This window comes from Zootermopsis nevadensis, unplaced genomic scaffold (genome assembly GCF_977971745.1).
Source record: "Zootermopsis nevadensis isolate Lab colony 2312 unplaced genomic scaffold, Znev_1.0 Znev_ptg000060l, whole genome shotgun sequence".
Lineage (NCBI taxonomy): Eukaryota > Metazoa > Arthropoda > Insecta > Blattodea > Termopsidae > Zootermopsis > Zootermopsis nevadensis.
The window spans coordinates 180,141-193,477 of NW_028259191.1; the positions used below are offsets into that span (position 1 = coordinate 180,141).

The 13,337-nt window shown below is 37.8% G+C and overlaps 2 protein-coding genes across 8 annotated transcripts in view; one reads left to right on the forward strand and one right to left on the reverse strand.

The window, feature by feature from the left end:
* Positions 1–12,128, forward strand: part of LOC147871280 (brefeldin A-inhibited guanine nucleotide-exchange protein 1-like) — a 33,754-nt gene extending 21,626 nt beyond the window's left edge. The window contains exons 6-8 of the transcript XR_015532484.1: positions 5,499–5,632; positions 6,483–6,636; positions 11,478–12,128. The gene's annotated coding sequence lies outside the window, so the exon portion shown is untranslated. The remainder of the gene's footprint in view (positions 1–5,498; positions 5,633–6,482; positions 6,637–11,477) is intronic.
* Positions 1–13,337, reverse strand: part of LOC147871278 (uncharacterized) — a 172,649-nt gene that overhangs the window by 33,902 nt on the left and 125,410 nt on the right. The window lies entirely within an intron of this gene.

Below are 13,337 nucleotides of genomic sequence, written 5' to 3' on the forward strand. Positions count from 1 at the left end.
AAAAAATATTATGGGGAAGTTTTGAGTTACTGAGTTGCAGTGTGCAACAAGGGAGGCTGTACGTGGAGACAGATGAAAGAAAGCGAAAGGAAATAAGTAAGGAAAGGTCACAAAACTTTTTAAAAAGGCAGGTAGAACGTTGGGATAAAATAGTGGATATAAGTTTTTCCGGTTAGAATAAGCCTCTTTCACATACACACACACATACACATTTAGATTCAAGTAGAATTTGAACAGAAGAGAAAACTTTTATTCTAACCCAAAATGTTTTTGCTAACGTAATCGGATTTAGTTAACTTGATTTCAACGTATTCGAGCTATGATTCCTTCTCAAAACAGGTCTTCAGTCTAAAATTAATTATGCAGTATAAACAAATCAACAATTTTACGAGCAATTTAACTTCAGTTAACTTCTACGTAAATATTAATTTTAAATGCACTTAGCATGAACCTGCCGTTTGCTCCATGAGCGGCAGACAAAAGAGAGAATGAGACTTCGAGCTTCGTGTCTTTGTTATTTCAGAAAGCAAGTGTTTAAAATACTCGTTCCTGTTGTGGTTTCCAAAATTAGTCGTTACAATATATACTACTTTAGCTAGTCCTTTCGTCATAATTATTTTTTATTATTCTAGCTTACCCTAATGTTAATACTCACATACAGTCATGGTAGGTCTTGCCTCTGTAGTTTAAACATTAATCGAAAGCAATAAACTCCCTTAAAATAACAGTAAATAACAATTATACAAGCAGAAAACATAAAAGTAATGAGAGTTTAAAAATGAATTAATGAAAATAATAGTGTTAACAGAAAACTCTGTTTTACTCACATCTAATGGAAAATGCATACATATTACAGACAGTTTTCGTATTGCGCTGCGTCTTAAGTTGTGATGCATGGTGCTTTGATCCGAAAGGAAAGGAATAATATAATTTGAAAAAAAGTGTTGGTAATAATAAAAGCATAATTTTCTTCCGAAAAAACTTTTAAACACAAGAATCTTCAAGAAAGATAAGTACATGTGTGAATCACATGTAAATGGCTCTAAATCTAATCCATAGCGCAATTTTTAATTCACCAGTTTTGGTTTCAGGGGTCTAATTCCAAATGTAATACGTGGCTCCGAATAAGTTAGGATACGAGCTGATTATTAATGCTGAGGAGGTAAGGATTTGGAAGGAGCCCATTACGCCCGATTTAAAAATACACTCCAGGCATTACCCAGGAGTAACCAACGAAAATTCCACTGGAAGCATTAAGAAACAAAACATTTGGTTAATAGACTCCTGATCTGTCAAATACGTGTATGAGCATAGTTCTTAAAAGCCAATAGCAGTAATAATAACGATAAAAATGTATTTTACGTTACTAAATGTTGTAACTTAAGATTCTTCCCAGCGCGCTCTGGACGTGTAAATACACGAGATCACGTCACACTCTTGCAGACAAGAGGGAAATAACTACGTATTCCAAAGACATTGCCGAGATACAGCGAGCGAAATAGTACCACCACTGTGAAACATCGTTTAGAATGGACGGCACAATCCTTCTCATCTGCTAACCCTTCCTTCACTCTAATTTCTATGACTTTTACTTGTAATAAACATGGAACGCACGGATTCGCCCCGAAAACTGTACGATTTTCCACCGCCGTAGTTCCTTCACTTATTAAACAGCGCCACTCCTGTCTCTGCGGGATATTCCTGATCCTCTACATCCCGAAAGTCGCGTCTAGTGTTGCTTTCGACACGTTATTATATCCTGTGGACTAAAATAGTTTGTAAAATCATAACTTTTACTGTCTCCCGCCTCAATGAGTCGGTCACTGCCTTTGTGATATCAGTATATTTCAACGCTTCATAGACCTTTATCTATTCCGCAATATTTTCGTCTACTAACTACACCAAAACACAATAATTAAAGAGTAAAGTCGTATTTGATGTGAAAACGTAAATATACTTCAAACTTTGTCGCACGTTTCGGTCGGATCGGCACGGAGTACCGGTTCTAGGATCCGAACTCTCCGGGCAGTGCAGCGAATCCTGCAAACGCCTACTTGATATATAGGGCCTCGTCTCGGGTGACGTGACCAACTTCTTGAAATCACTGAGGCCCATTTCTTACTCCAGACAGTCTGAGCTCTAATTTTATGATAAGGTCAAAGTTTTAGGAATGTGGGTGAACTCTAACGCTGAAGCGGGATTAGAGCGAAAACCTCAGGTGCGCTCTCATCTACGTCACGAACCGTCCGGTAACGCGCGGATCTTAACTTTAGCTATCAATCCCACGGAATCTTCCGTGATCCAAACGAGACTTTGATCTAAGCGCAAAGTTTCACTGGTTTCCCTACGCGATTTTATTAGTAACGAATTGGCTCAGCTTTTCTATAAAAGTTTGGAAATATTTTAGGTTCTTTTATGAGTTTAAATTTATTGCAGGGCAATCTAATTTCTCTTCTCAGTAAAAGTCTGACACGTATTAAGAAAGTCTTCAGATCGAATAAATATTTTTACGAGCTTTTCTTAAATTTATCCAGAGCCTCCACAGAAATATCAGATTAAGTTAAAGAAATTAAATCGGACAGCAGGTATCTCTTTCCTTCCAAATTCACAAAATAATTAAATTAAATGTAATCAGTCATTTACAAATTATCATGAGTCCACAGAAATCTCTCACAAAGAAAAGTAAAACACAATATCATATACACGCATCATGAGCCAATAGTTTCGTGCTCATATAACCTGTAGGCACACTAATAACAATTTTTATGTATCTTGGGGTTGAAGTCTCAGTGAAAATGATATTAATACAATAACCCTACGTTCACAAACGCATGTCCAGCCACTGCATTTTGGACGAATACAAAAAAAAAACTTCAGATAAAGACATTTCGTAAAATACAGAGCTCATTCTATGTACGAATCTAACGACCATGTAAATTTAACTGAATTCGTCATTTTAAAACACATGTGACAACAAAAACAATTTCGAGAAAACAAAAAGAATTACTGCAAAAACACTTTATTTTGACTTGACTTATTTACCCCAAGAATAAAGAAAAAATATCTAATTTTTATAAAGTTTTATTACGGCAACATCCTTTGCATCTATTTATAAGCTGAAGATATTTATTGACTTGCATTGTTTCTAAAAGTTCCCATATTTATTGAAAAGAAACACAGCACAATTTAAAAGTGAAGTCATTAATCTTGCAAATGATTGATTCAGTTTAAGATATGTTGCGATGTTTTCCTCACATTAAATGTAAACGTGTACTGTAGAATCTTAGTCTGTGTTCATCGAAAAATTATAATTTTAATAAAGTTACTTTTAGACAACATATCGAGGAAAGTTGTTTATTCAATACTTTGCTTCAGTGTTATTTTTGAGCAACATATTTGGACTATTATTCAGTCAACAAAAGTTCACTAACATAGCCTTTTTCATAGTCATTAAATAGGCTATATGTACTATATTTAAATTAAATCAAGTGGAATTGAGTTTCAGCTAAATTCACATTTGTGTGTGCCTGTGGGAATTTAAAAAGAACGAAAAAGTAGCTTAAGTTTGGAATTATTTAAAGTAGGCTATTATGATTTTCTCACCCATATGATAGCCCCAGAACACAATTTATTATTAAACTGCCCTTAGTAGAGACTGAATTTGACAAGTCTGCTCTATTTCTTATTAATCTAACGTGATTTATGTCCAGAATGAATGATTAGACAATAGAACGCTGTACTATCACGACAGTTTCCACAGACGTGATGTAACCATGGAAGTGCCACAATGTTCCTCAATAATTTTTCACCCGCGGCACACCATAATGTGTCATGGACACATCACGGCACACCACAGAATGACGCACCACGAAGAGGATTATGCGATAAATATTTATGTAGATACAAATTCTTGCCCTGAAAGAATGCAGACAAATGACAACAAATCATGAAACCTGTTGAACAGAGGCATCCATGATGAACCAATGTGTTTGTGTATTATGACTTCTCATTGTGAAATAAGTTATTTATTGTATTTTTGTATAAAAAATCGCAGAATACCTGACAAATTGTGGCGGCACACCAGTGTTCCGCAGAAGACCAGTTGCCGAACATTACCCAACCCACAGGAAAGCTCGAAGTGAGATTTTCCTTCGCGTGTTCTATATGCATTGCATTCCTTACTCTTCCTGTAATCTATTTTAAACTTCAATCCTCGGTGCTTTCTCTGGTTATTTTCATTAACGATTTACATTTCTTCCGTTCTCTGTTCTTCTCTCTACTGTCACTTTAACGTGCACTCAATAATTTTCTCTTTGTATTAGTCGTTTGCTATGTTTCCTTGTCTTCTTAATTCCTCAGTTTGTATTCCTTTGGCTGTCTCAACTTTAAAATATCTTTCGTTTCTCACCGAATAGGATCATTTTGTTTACGTACATTTAAAGTATTTTAAATACAGGCTGTCCCAAAACAAATTATTCAAAGCAGAAACTTTAGTGACCTCTTGTCAGTCAGTTGTTTACTTTTGTAAAATGTGCCACGAAGCTGACGGTGGTTATTTGTAACACCTATATTATATTCGTGGATAAACTAATTGCCAATGCTAACGCATGTAATAATTTAGTTTATTAAAATGTTTTTCTTTCATTCATACGTATACATCTTTTTCAGACACTCTGTATTACTCTTCTGTAAAGCGTATTTTAATTTAATTCATTCTTTACTAATTCCTTTTGTCATTTCATGAACTCGTTTCCTATATATGGGTAATGTTTTTATTAATGTAACCACTCGATCAAATATCATTGTCAACGTATTCTTTACAGACAGATTATGAGTTGTACGCTGTTCTTATAATCCCCCTCAATTCCCCGTGCATATTCTTTATTCCCCTAGGTAGATAAAATCACTTTATTTGGTCTTGCGTGCTGTTCTAAATACAGCGGCCAACCGCCCACATTTGATTCGTCCAAAACAGTCGTAAGAAGCACGCTAATAAAAACAGACAGAACACGAAATGATTTAATACATGTTTAAAGAAAATAACTTTAATTTTCTACATGTTAGTTTATATATTTACGTAGAAGGGTGTATTTTGCGAAGTTAGGGCGATTCTTCTATGAATAATTCAGTGAAGATATACTAACAAATGTTCTTGTCGATAATTTTTTTTACGTATTAATTTAAAAGTACCTAGTCCAGAGACCTATAATTTTTATTAGTTTGCAAAACTCTTAAAGAAATAATCAATTCATAGAAGGGAGATAAAATGTTTACGCCATGATTATTTAGAATTAATTTTAAATGCGCCTGTTACCTTCGCCGTGTCTGTCTGTCTGTATTTCTGTTTGTTCGCAGGTATAAACGTGAGAACATCTGAACAGATTTTCATGAAATTCTACATTGCGGTTTTCATAAAAATTTGTCGACATATCCATTTGTAGTTTAAATGAAAATAGATAACGTATTTATAAAAACAATTTCATTTGTTTTTGAACAAGGAATTACTGCATCGAGGATCCCCAGTCAGCTTAGAAATTACTTGAGGGACACCCCGGAGGATTATTCACTGATTATTCCATCCACCCCGACGGGCACCAGACAACTCACTCAAGCAAACGTCGCTGACCCGAAGGTAACCCCGACGCTGTTCGCAAAGGTCAAAGCTAATACTCTGCCAAAAGCACCAGAAATATTACGTTATGCGGATTGTTATTATTATTTTATTATCATAATTATCAGTAATTCTTTTAGTTATTTCTCAAGCATTAATAAAATCACTTGGAAACCTTTTCCCGAATTGAAACTACTGTTTTATTGTCATATGTTGGGGAAAATCGAATTAATTCTCACTAATAGAACTTAGAACGCTGGCCTTGTAATCCTGGGGTCTCGGGTTCGATTCCCGGCGGTGCCTGAATTTATAACTTGTGTTGGGCAAGGCCGTGGTCTAGGCATCACGGAGTTTTCCTCCGTGGCATCCCAACAATTACTCCATTCACACACAGAAGAAGGCAATGGCAAACCACTTCTGGATCATCTGCCAAGAACGTATATGAACAGGTCCCAGTCCGAGAAAAGGATGGAAGTGTCCTGTTCATATGGACCTGTCGTCAGACAGAACACTAAATAAAATAAAAAAAATAGAAATTTATCGGTAGGAGGTATGAACGTAAATTCTACTGTGAGGTCCAGGGCATCTACTGATCTTTGCTGGCATAATGACGACCTTTCAACCGAATATAAAATGTAAAAGTCGAATGAGGTATGAAGATTGTGAATGAAAAGAAGGTTAGTTACAGATTTTAACAGAGATTTTCTGACATATGTTGGGGTCCTCTTCTGGAATTCGCCTCAAGATAATGATAAAAACCAATAAACTTTAAACTAAGATCCTCTGTAACCCTACTGAGGTTTAAATTATGTACTTCCGGTTACATTAGGAAACCTGAGTCACTAATTAACATTCACTTCCATATTTTCAGTGTTTCGGAACGAGCAGAGTGTCTCAAGACGAGATCGACATTGAAGAATTTATAAAGGCAGCAGGAAGATGGTGTCAGAGAAAGTTTTAATGATTGGTGACTTAGAGACGGAAGGAGAAAATTCATCACAGCTGAAATAATGGGTTCTGTAGAGGTGAGTCGCTGGAACACGGATAAATGTAAATGTAAATTCGCCAAATTTAACTTAAGTGCAAATAAGAGAAGCAAGTTGCGAAATGTACGCGTATACGGTAATTCTGTCGCCTACGTTTGAATTTTATTATTGCAAATGGCGCGAGTTATGTCAGGATTTATCAGACTCAGTGACCTGCGTGTGTTGGCTGTCTTGCGTCAATCTGGCTGGACGATGTAGACAATGTGGAGGATTCCCTGTCATGGTTGTGTGACTGGCTGAGGATTCCCCGCCCAGTCACTCACACGCAACATAATTGTATGTAGGATTCTGCGTAACGTGTCAGTTAATGTTTTTTTTATTTTAAAATAAACCTAAATGTTTCAGCAAGCTTTAGTAAAATTATCAAATATATAATAACAAGAAGCTCTGTTAAACCTTTTTTGGATATGTTCCACACGGACGGGCAAACAAAGTTGATGCTAGGGACTTCAGGCGCTGTTATATTACTTTGATGGTGACTTTAATAAATGAATTGAATTGAATTGAATCTTCTGGGTTGTAGCGTCGTGTAGTGTGGTAGAGGTTTACAGACGTTCTAGAGGTCCCTGCTGCCTTCGTCATCAGGTCAGTCTACAAGGCGTAACAACCCAGGACACAGCATTCTTCGGACTTACCGCAGTGAAAACTGCAAATCCTCAACCATACTTCATTGCTTGTTAGACTGCTGGCTAATAGACTGCGACCGGTGTGTCTAAAGGTTTACCACTTACCACCTTAAAATCTTCACTCTTACTTTAGTCTCATCAGAAGGAGGAGGAACTTTCCAGCAACAACGTGTTTTTCTGGTCTTTATAAAAAATAAATTATTGGAATGTGTTCTGTTCTTTTGTAACCAGGACGCTTGACTAAATTTTCGTTTAAAGACAACTATTATTAATTGCAGTATCAGTAAAATAAATAACAACAGTTTTCAAAGGAGAATTAAAACGAATTGAATTCCGGGATGATGTAATAAATTAGAGTTAATTCGTGTACTTTTGTAAGGATGTGAAACTTGGTTTGTCATCATAGCACAGACTCGATAAGAGTCTTTCGAAGATATAATGTGGCTCCCATGACTTCTGATGGTTTTTTTGAGCGTGAATGGAATAATGCAACAGGCTAGAAGAAACATAAGCGAAGAGTTTCAAAATAATTTGCACTGTCCACAATTCATTAAAAATGAGCGGAGAACGTAGCACGTAGAACTGAAGTCGAAGGAGACCAAACCAAAACTGAAGGAAATTTATCTGCAGTAAAACCTAGATATGGATGGGAGGACAGAACTAAAATTATCATAAAAATTAGCTGTGAACTATATTATATTGTATATATTAAATCTTGTCCGTCTAATCACAATAAATTCTTATTAAATATTAAAATATTACGATAATTAACATTTAAAATATTTAAAATATTAAATGATGTTCTTTATCGAAATATTCGATTTACATTAGACCATCATTTTTCATGTTTCACGACATGTTTAAGTTCCTAAAAGAACCATCCTCAGGTGTATATAATTATATAAAGCTTCAAAACGATAAATAATTCAAATACAATTTTCATACATTATGCTAGCGTACATTTTTATTTTTTTATTATTATTATTATTTTTATTATTATTTATTTGACTGCAAATGGGTTTTTACCCGGTGGCAGTGGTCCTACAATAAGACACAACAAAACATAAGACAACAAAAACAATAAGAAACAACAGAACAATGAGACAGAACAAAACAATAAGACACAAAAAAACATAAGACAACAAAAATAATAACAACAGAACAATGAGACACAACAAAACAGTAAGACAAAAAGACATAAGACACAACAAAAACAATAACAATAAGAAACAACAGAACAATGAGACACAACAAAACAGTAAGACAAAAAGACATAAGACACAACAAAAACAATAAGACAACAAAACAATGAGGCACAAAAAACATAAGGCACAACAAGAACAATAAGACACAACAAAACAACACACCACACTCAAAATAAAACAACTCATAATATTACAAAACCGTATAACCTAAAGTACATAACTTAAAAATTAATACCAACTAGACATAAGTCAGTAACAGTAATGAATCACACGTTTCATCAGGACCTTCTCTTCACTTCACTACACTTATGAAGCCTTCCCATCCTCACCCCAATTTACTGCACCCACCCATCTATTCCCTTCACTTCACCTCATTTATCACTTTCCTAACCTTCTTCCTAAACGTACTTGGTTTACAGGAGAGAGTTCCTAAAACCTCAGCAGGTAGCTGGTTCCAGAGTTGGATGGTAATATTTACAAAGGAATATTTTCCGATATCTGTTCTTTGTTTTCTGCTCCTAACTTTCCGAATATGATCGACTCTGCTCAGGTAGTATGGCCTTTGCAATCTGTCACCTATAGCTTTCCATGCCCGATCTCCCGTGTACGCCTTAAAGAGAGCACATATTCGTGCTATCTTTCTACGCTGTGCCAGGGTTTCCCAGTTCGAATCGCTCCTGTGATATGCAAATTTACATGCTTTCCTTTGCACCCGTTCTAACGCATTTATCTGCCCCTCCCTGTAAGGATCCCAGCACGCCGCCCCATATTCCAGAATCGGACGCACTAGTGATGTGTAGGCTAGACTTTTAGTGTTACTGTTCCCCTTTTTGAGAACACGCATTGTAAAATGAAGTGCCTTCCAGGCTTTTTTCACCGTATAATTTACTTGATCAGCCCAGCTTAAATCGCTGCTTAAGATAATTCCCAAGTATTTACAAGATGCTATAACGTGTTCCATTTGTTTGCAGACCACCGATGTTAAACTGACCGGTCTGTAATTTGTGACCAATGATCGATCACCTCCTTTGTAAATAGGAACCACTATGGCTTTTTTCCAGTCCCTTGGTATAGTGGCATTATTAATTGTTACGTCCAATAATCGCGCCAGGTATGGAATCATGGCTTCCCCACCCAGTTTTAGAATTTCCCCAGAAATGCTGTCAGGCCCTATTGATTTGCTTTTTCCCATCCCTGCTAGCCTTTTTCTAATTATTTTAGTACTAATGGCGAAGGGTTCGCCTGAGTTAGCGCATTGTATCTGCGGGATGCTACGCTCGCAGCTTGTTCGTCCTACTAAAAAAATACGCAAAAGATTTTCATAAAAATGTGTGAGTGTGTGTGAGGGGGGGAGGGGGGGGCTAAGCGAGTTTTATTTTGGCTTTCCTACTTTCGTATTGGTCAAATACGACAACTCTGCATGAAGCTTAAATCGAACTTAATCAATTTTCTCCTAAACCGGTCGTCGATTGGTAACTTATAAACCCTTAAAAAAGTTTCATATCAAAGTCTGCAAATTCCACACAAAAAGATTTGTTCTGTGGTGAGCCGGCAGATTTAACAAAAACCAAAAGAAAATTTCGCATCGATATGCGTGAGAGAAAGGCCGATGGTCGCATCAGCGCGTTTTAAAACAGCAAACAAGCACTGAGGGCCTTCAGAATTCGTAAGTAACATTTGAAATTATGGGTTTATATTCGTATGAAGAGAATGTATTAAGTTACGAGGAAAATACAGTTATTATCATTGATTAATTGGAAATAATTAATTACAATGCATAAGATTGTGTCCGTCTTTTCACATTTGCTGGATCATGGAATTGAATGCAGAAAGCGACTAGCGTCGGAAAACAAGAGCTCGAGACACTTGTTAGGTCAACGACGTGACCCCGAGGATTGTGTCACAAGAAAGGAATGACGAAGTTACGCAACGATCTCGTAACTGCCCAGCGCTCATGGCCAAAGCGGACATGCGGGGGGGGGGGGGGGGGGGGGGGGGGGGGCAAACTGAGCGCTAAATAATTCGCTACAATGAATTCGTAATCTGATCTTCATTTGTCCGCATTTGGCTTTCCTCTTCCGTCCGTTAATTGAAATTATTTATCCCACGTGCATAAAACACAAGTACAGGTTTACGTCGGGGATGCGTTCCTGGACGAATCGGTGTAAATTGGAACGATTTTATAATGTAAATCAATGGGAAGTCAATGACACGCGTTCCCAGCACCAAAACATTGACGAGTAAAATAATGGCATTGCATTTAAAGCTCTGAAATAACGTAAATAAAATAAAGGTAATTTAAAAAATATGGCGTGATGAAGGGGCGTGAGTTCTCTGACGAAGTCCCTGGTTCAGGATCGTCATGTTTTTTTAAAAAAGGCGTGTAGTGTGGACTGTCGTGATTTCTTCTTTCATTCTTTCTTTCTTTCTTTCTTTCTTTCAAAATTTCATGGATGCCACAACACTCCTCTTCGCCCTAGCACAAGAGAAAAAGTTTGCATTTCACAAACAACTTTTACCGATTCATCGATCTCATTGGAGCAAATTCGCGTTAACGAAACTTACGTAAATGCATTTTTTTTATTCAAAATCAGCGATATAAGAATTACGAGATATATTGTAAAACGTTATAAATAATAGTAAAATATATTCTTTTCACTTTTTAGCTTTCTGGTTTCAAAACCGGCGTTATTCTGAATCGGCGCAAATCGAGGGCTACGTGTACGTCCGCCTAATTTGAAGAGAAACGTGACTTTTCCCAAGTCCGTTTGAAACTCGTACAGACACCGCGAAACGCACTTTGTCATAATCCAAAGAATTTATCTGGATTCCCGTTTGCATCCAAAGCACTTTCTGTTAGCGAACATTATCACCGCACTAGTGGCGATGCCGGAAGGGGCGAGGGGGGGGAGACAACAGGATTTTTGTCGCATTCCGTAAAACATTGTTAATCGCCAATCTGACTGCAGCCAACCTGTTTTACTTCCAGAAAGGCCGACTTTAGAAGCTCCAGTTACGTTTCCCAAGACTCAAGTACGATGCCTGGAGTCACTCAGAATCACGTCGTAAACGATGCGTCGCCACGCCAAGCGATGAAAGTCCAGACAGCGCGAAGTTCGTGAAGACCAATTTTATGTCAACGTAAAAACTTTGAAGCCGAAACTACAAGCCAAAATGTATTTCACCTGACCACTCTTAATGTAGGCTCCAATACCAAATTTAGTCTATATCAGTTATGCGGTTTGGGAAATGAAAAACGTGTGGGCCAGATCTAAACCTTACTTTGTGTTTGCGTATTTGGATGGACCCTGCAACATCGGCTATCCTTACTGAAAGATCTCCACGATCAAGAATGCATGGCACCGATCTACACGACATTCATTTTAACCGTGGCCTACTCTGCGCACGGCGTTCTTTGTGCAGTTACTTTATACCTCGACGTATGATTTTGGTCGAGACTGCAAAATTAAGCCATATTAAATTCTGTGTTCAAGGAAAGAAACTGTTAACACTTCCATGTAATTCTACACAACTAGAAAACAGACGCTCGCAGTTTTCGCAATTGAGCAAGGACAAACGATGGTTTAAACTGTACATGTTCTTCGTTACACTCTTTAATAAAATTATTCCCAAATGATGTGTTCGGTTTTCTCGTCATTCTGCACGGACAATTTTCTAGTCCTGATTAAATCCGCGATCGCTTCGAGTTCATTTCAAATAAACATCAATTCATTTGATTCGCCGCTTCATAATCTAGCAGTTGGTACAGCGACGTTAGTTTTTCCGGTCACTTGAATTTCCTGAAAACGCCGAGGAAATTTTGGACAGGCTTTGGCCGGATTCCAATCGTTCAAAGGCTTCTGTCCTGACCTCAAAATCCCGGATGTGGCGGAAGAGAATTCGATACCCACATGAAGTGGGCGAGACCCATTGGAGCGTGTTTCGGCTTCAGCGTCAAATTTCGCTTCAGTGGGCTTCCTTGCCGGCAAAGTGGAAATGGATGCGGGGTGCATGTCGTCTAGTCCAAGCACAGTTCTCAGTTGTCCTTGAGAGTAATAAAACCGAAACTGTGTGTCGTTAAAAGGTCAACGAAGGTCACGGAACATAAAAATGTTTTCCAGCACAATTTGAGGCTGAGGCCTGCATCACTCACGTGCACTCTGACGTCGAAGGAATCAAACGTTGCGAGAAACAAGCAAGGAGACATGAAACATTCAGTGTTGCCACGCTCTGCGCGACAAACTTTGGTTTCCAGTGAATGCTAATTGTTTTTTTTTTAACATGTATTTCCATGCAAACAATCCGAGGACTCGTGAAATGCCGTCATTTGCAGACTTCGCTGTCCGTACAAATCCAAACCTTCCTTGAACACCAGAAAAGGTTACCAGGTGCGAAGTTGCAACAACGTAGTTTCGGCCTCTAAACGGGTGTTTTTCAGGAGACCTCCTTTGCGCTGATTGGTCCACTCACAAAGAGCGATATATGCCCGTATTGCCCGTGCACATGTCCAACGCTTTGTTTCTCTCGCCTTCACAAAGAATTGCGATCAGTCGTATTCTGGGACTCTCTTTCAAAATGCCTACCCCCGATAACGGAGACCTTCAGCCAGAATTATCCAGATGGATCTCCTTTGTCCTGACCCTCAGCCAAACAAAAATCCCGTTTTTACGCACAAATTTCGCGAGCCTTCCTGACGCCACGTTCCAAAGAAACACGACGCCTGAATTTCTACATACTCGCGAACTTTGTCATTTTAAGAGCTGAGAAACGCGAGAATTTTCCAGCAAGGAAATGGAGATCAAAGATTGAGGGCGTCGTTTATTCTAGACGCCTTGGCATTGGTAAATGA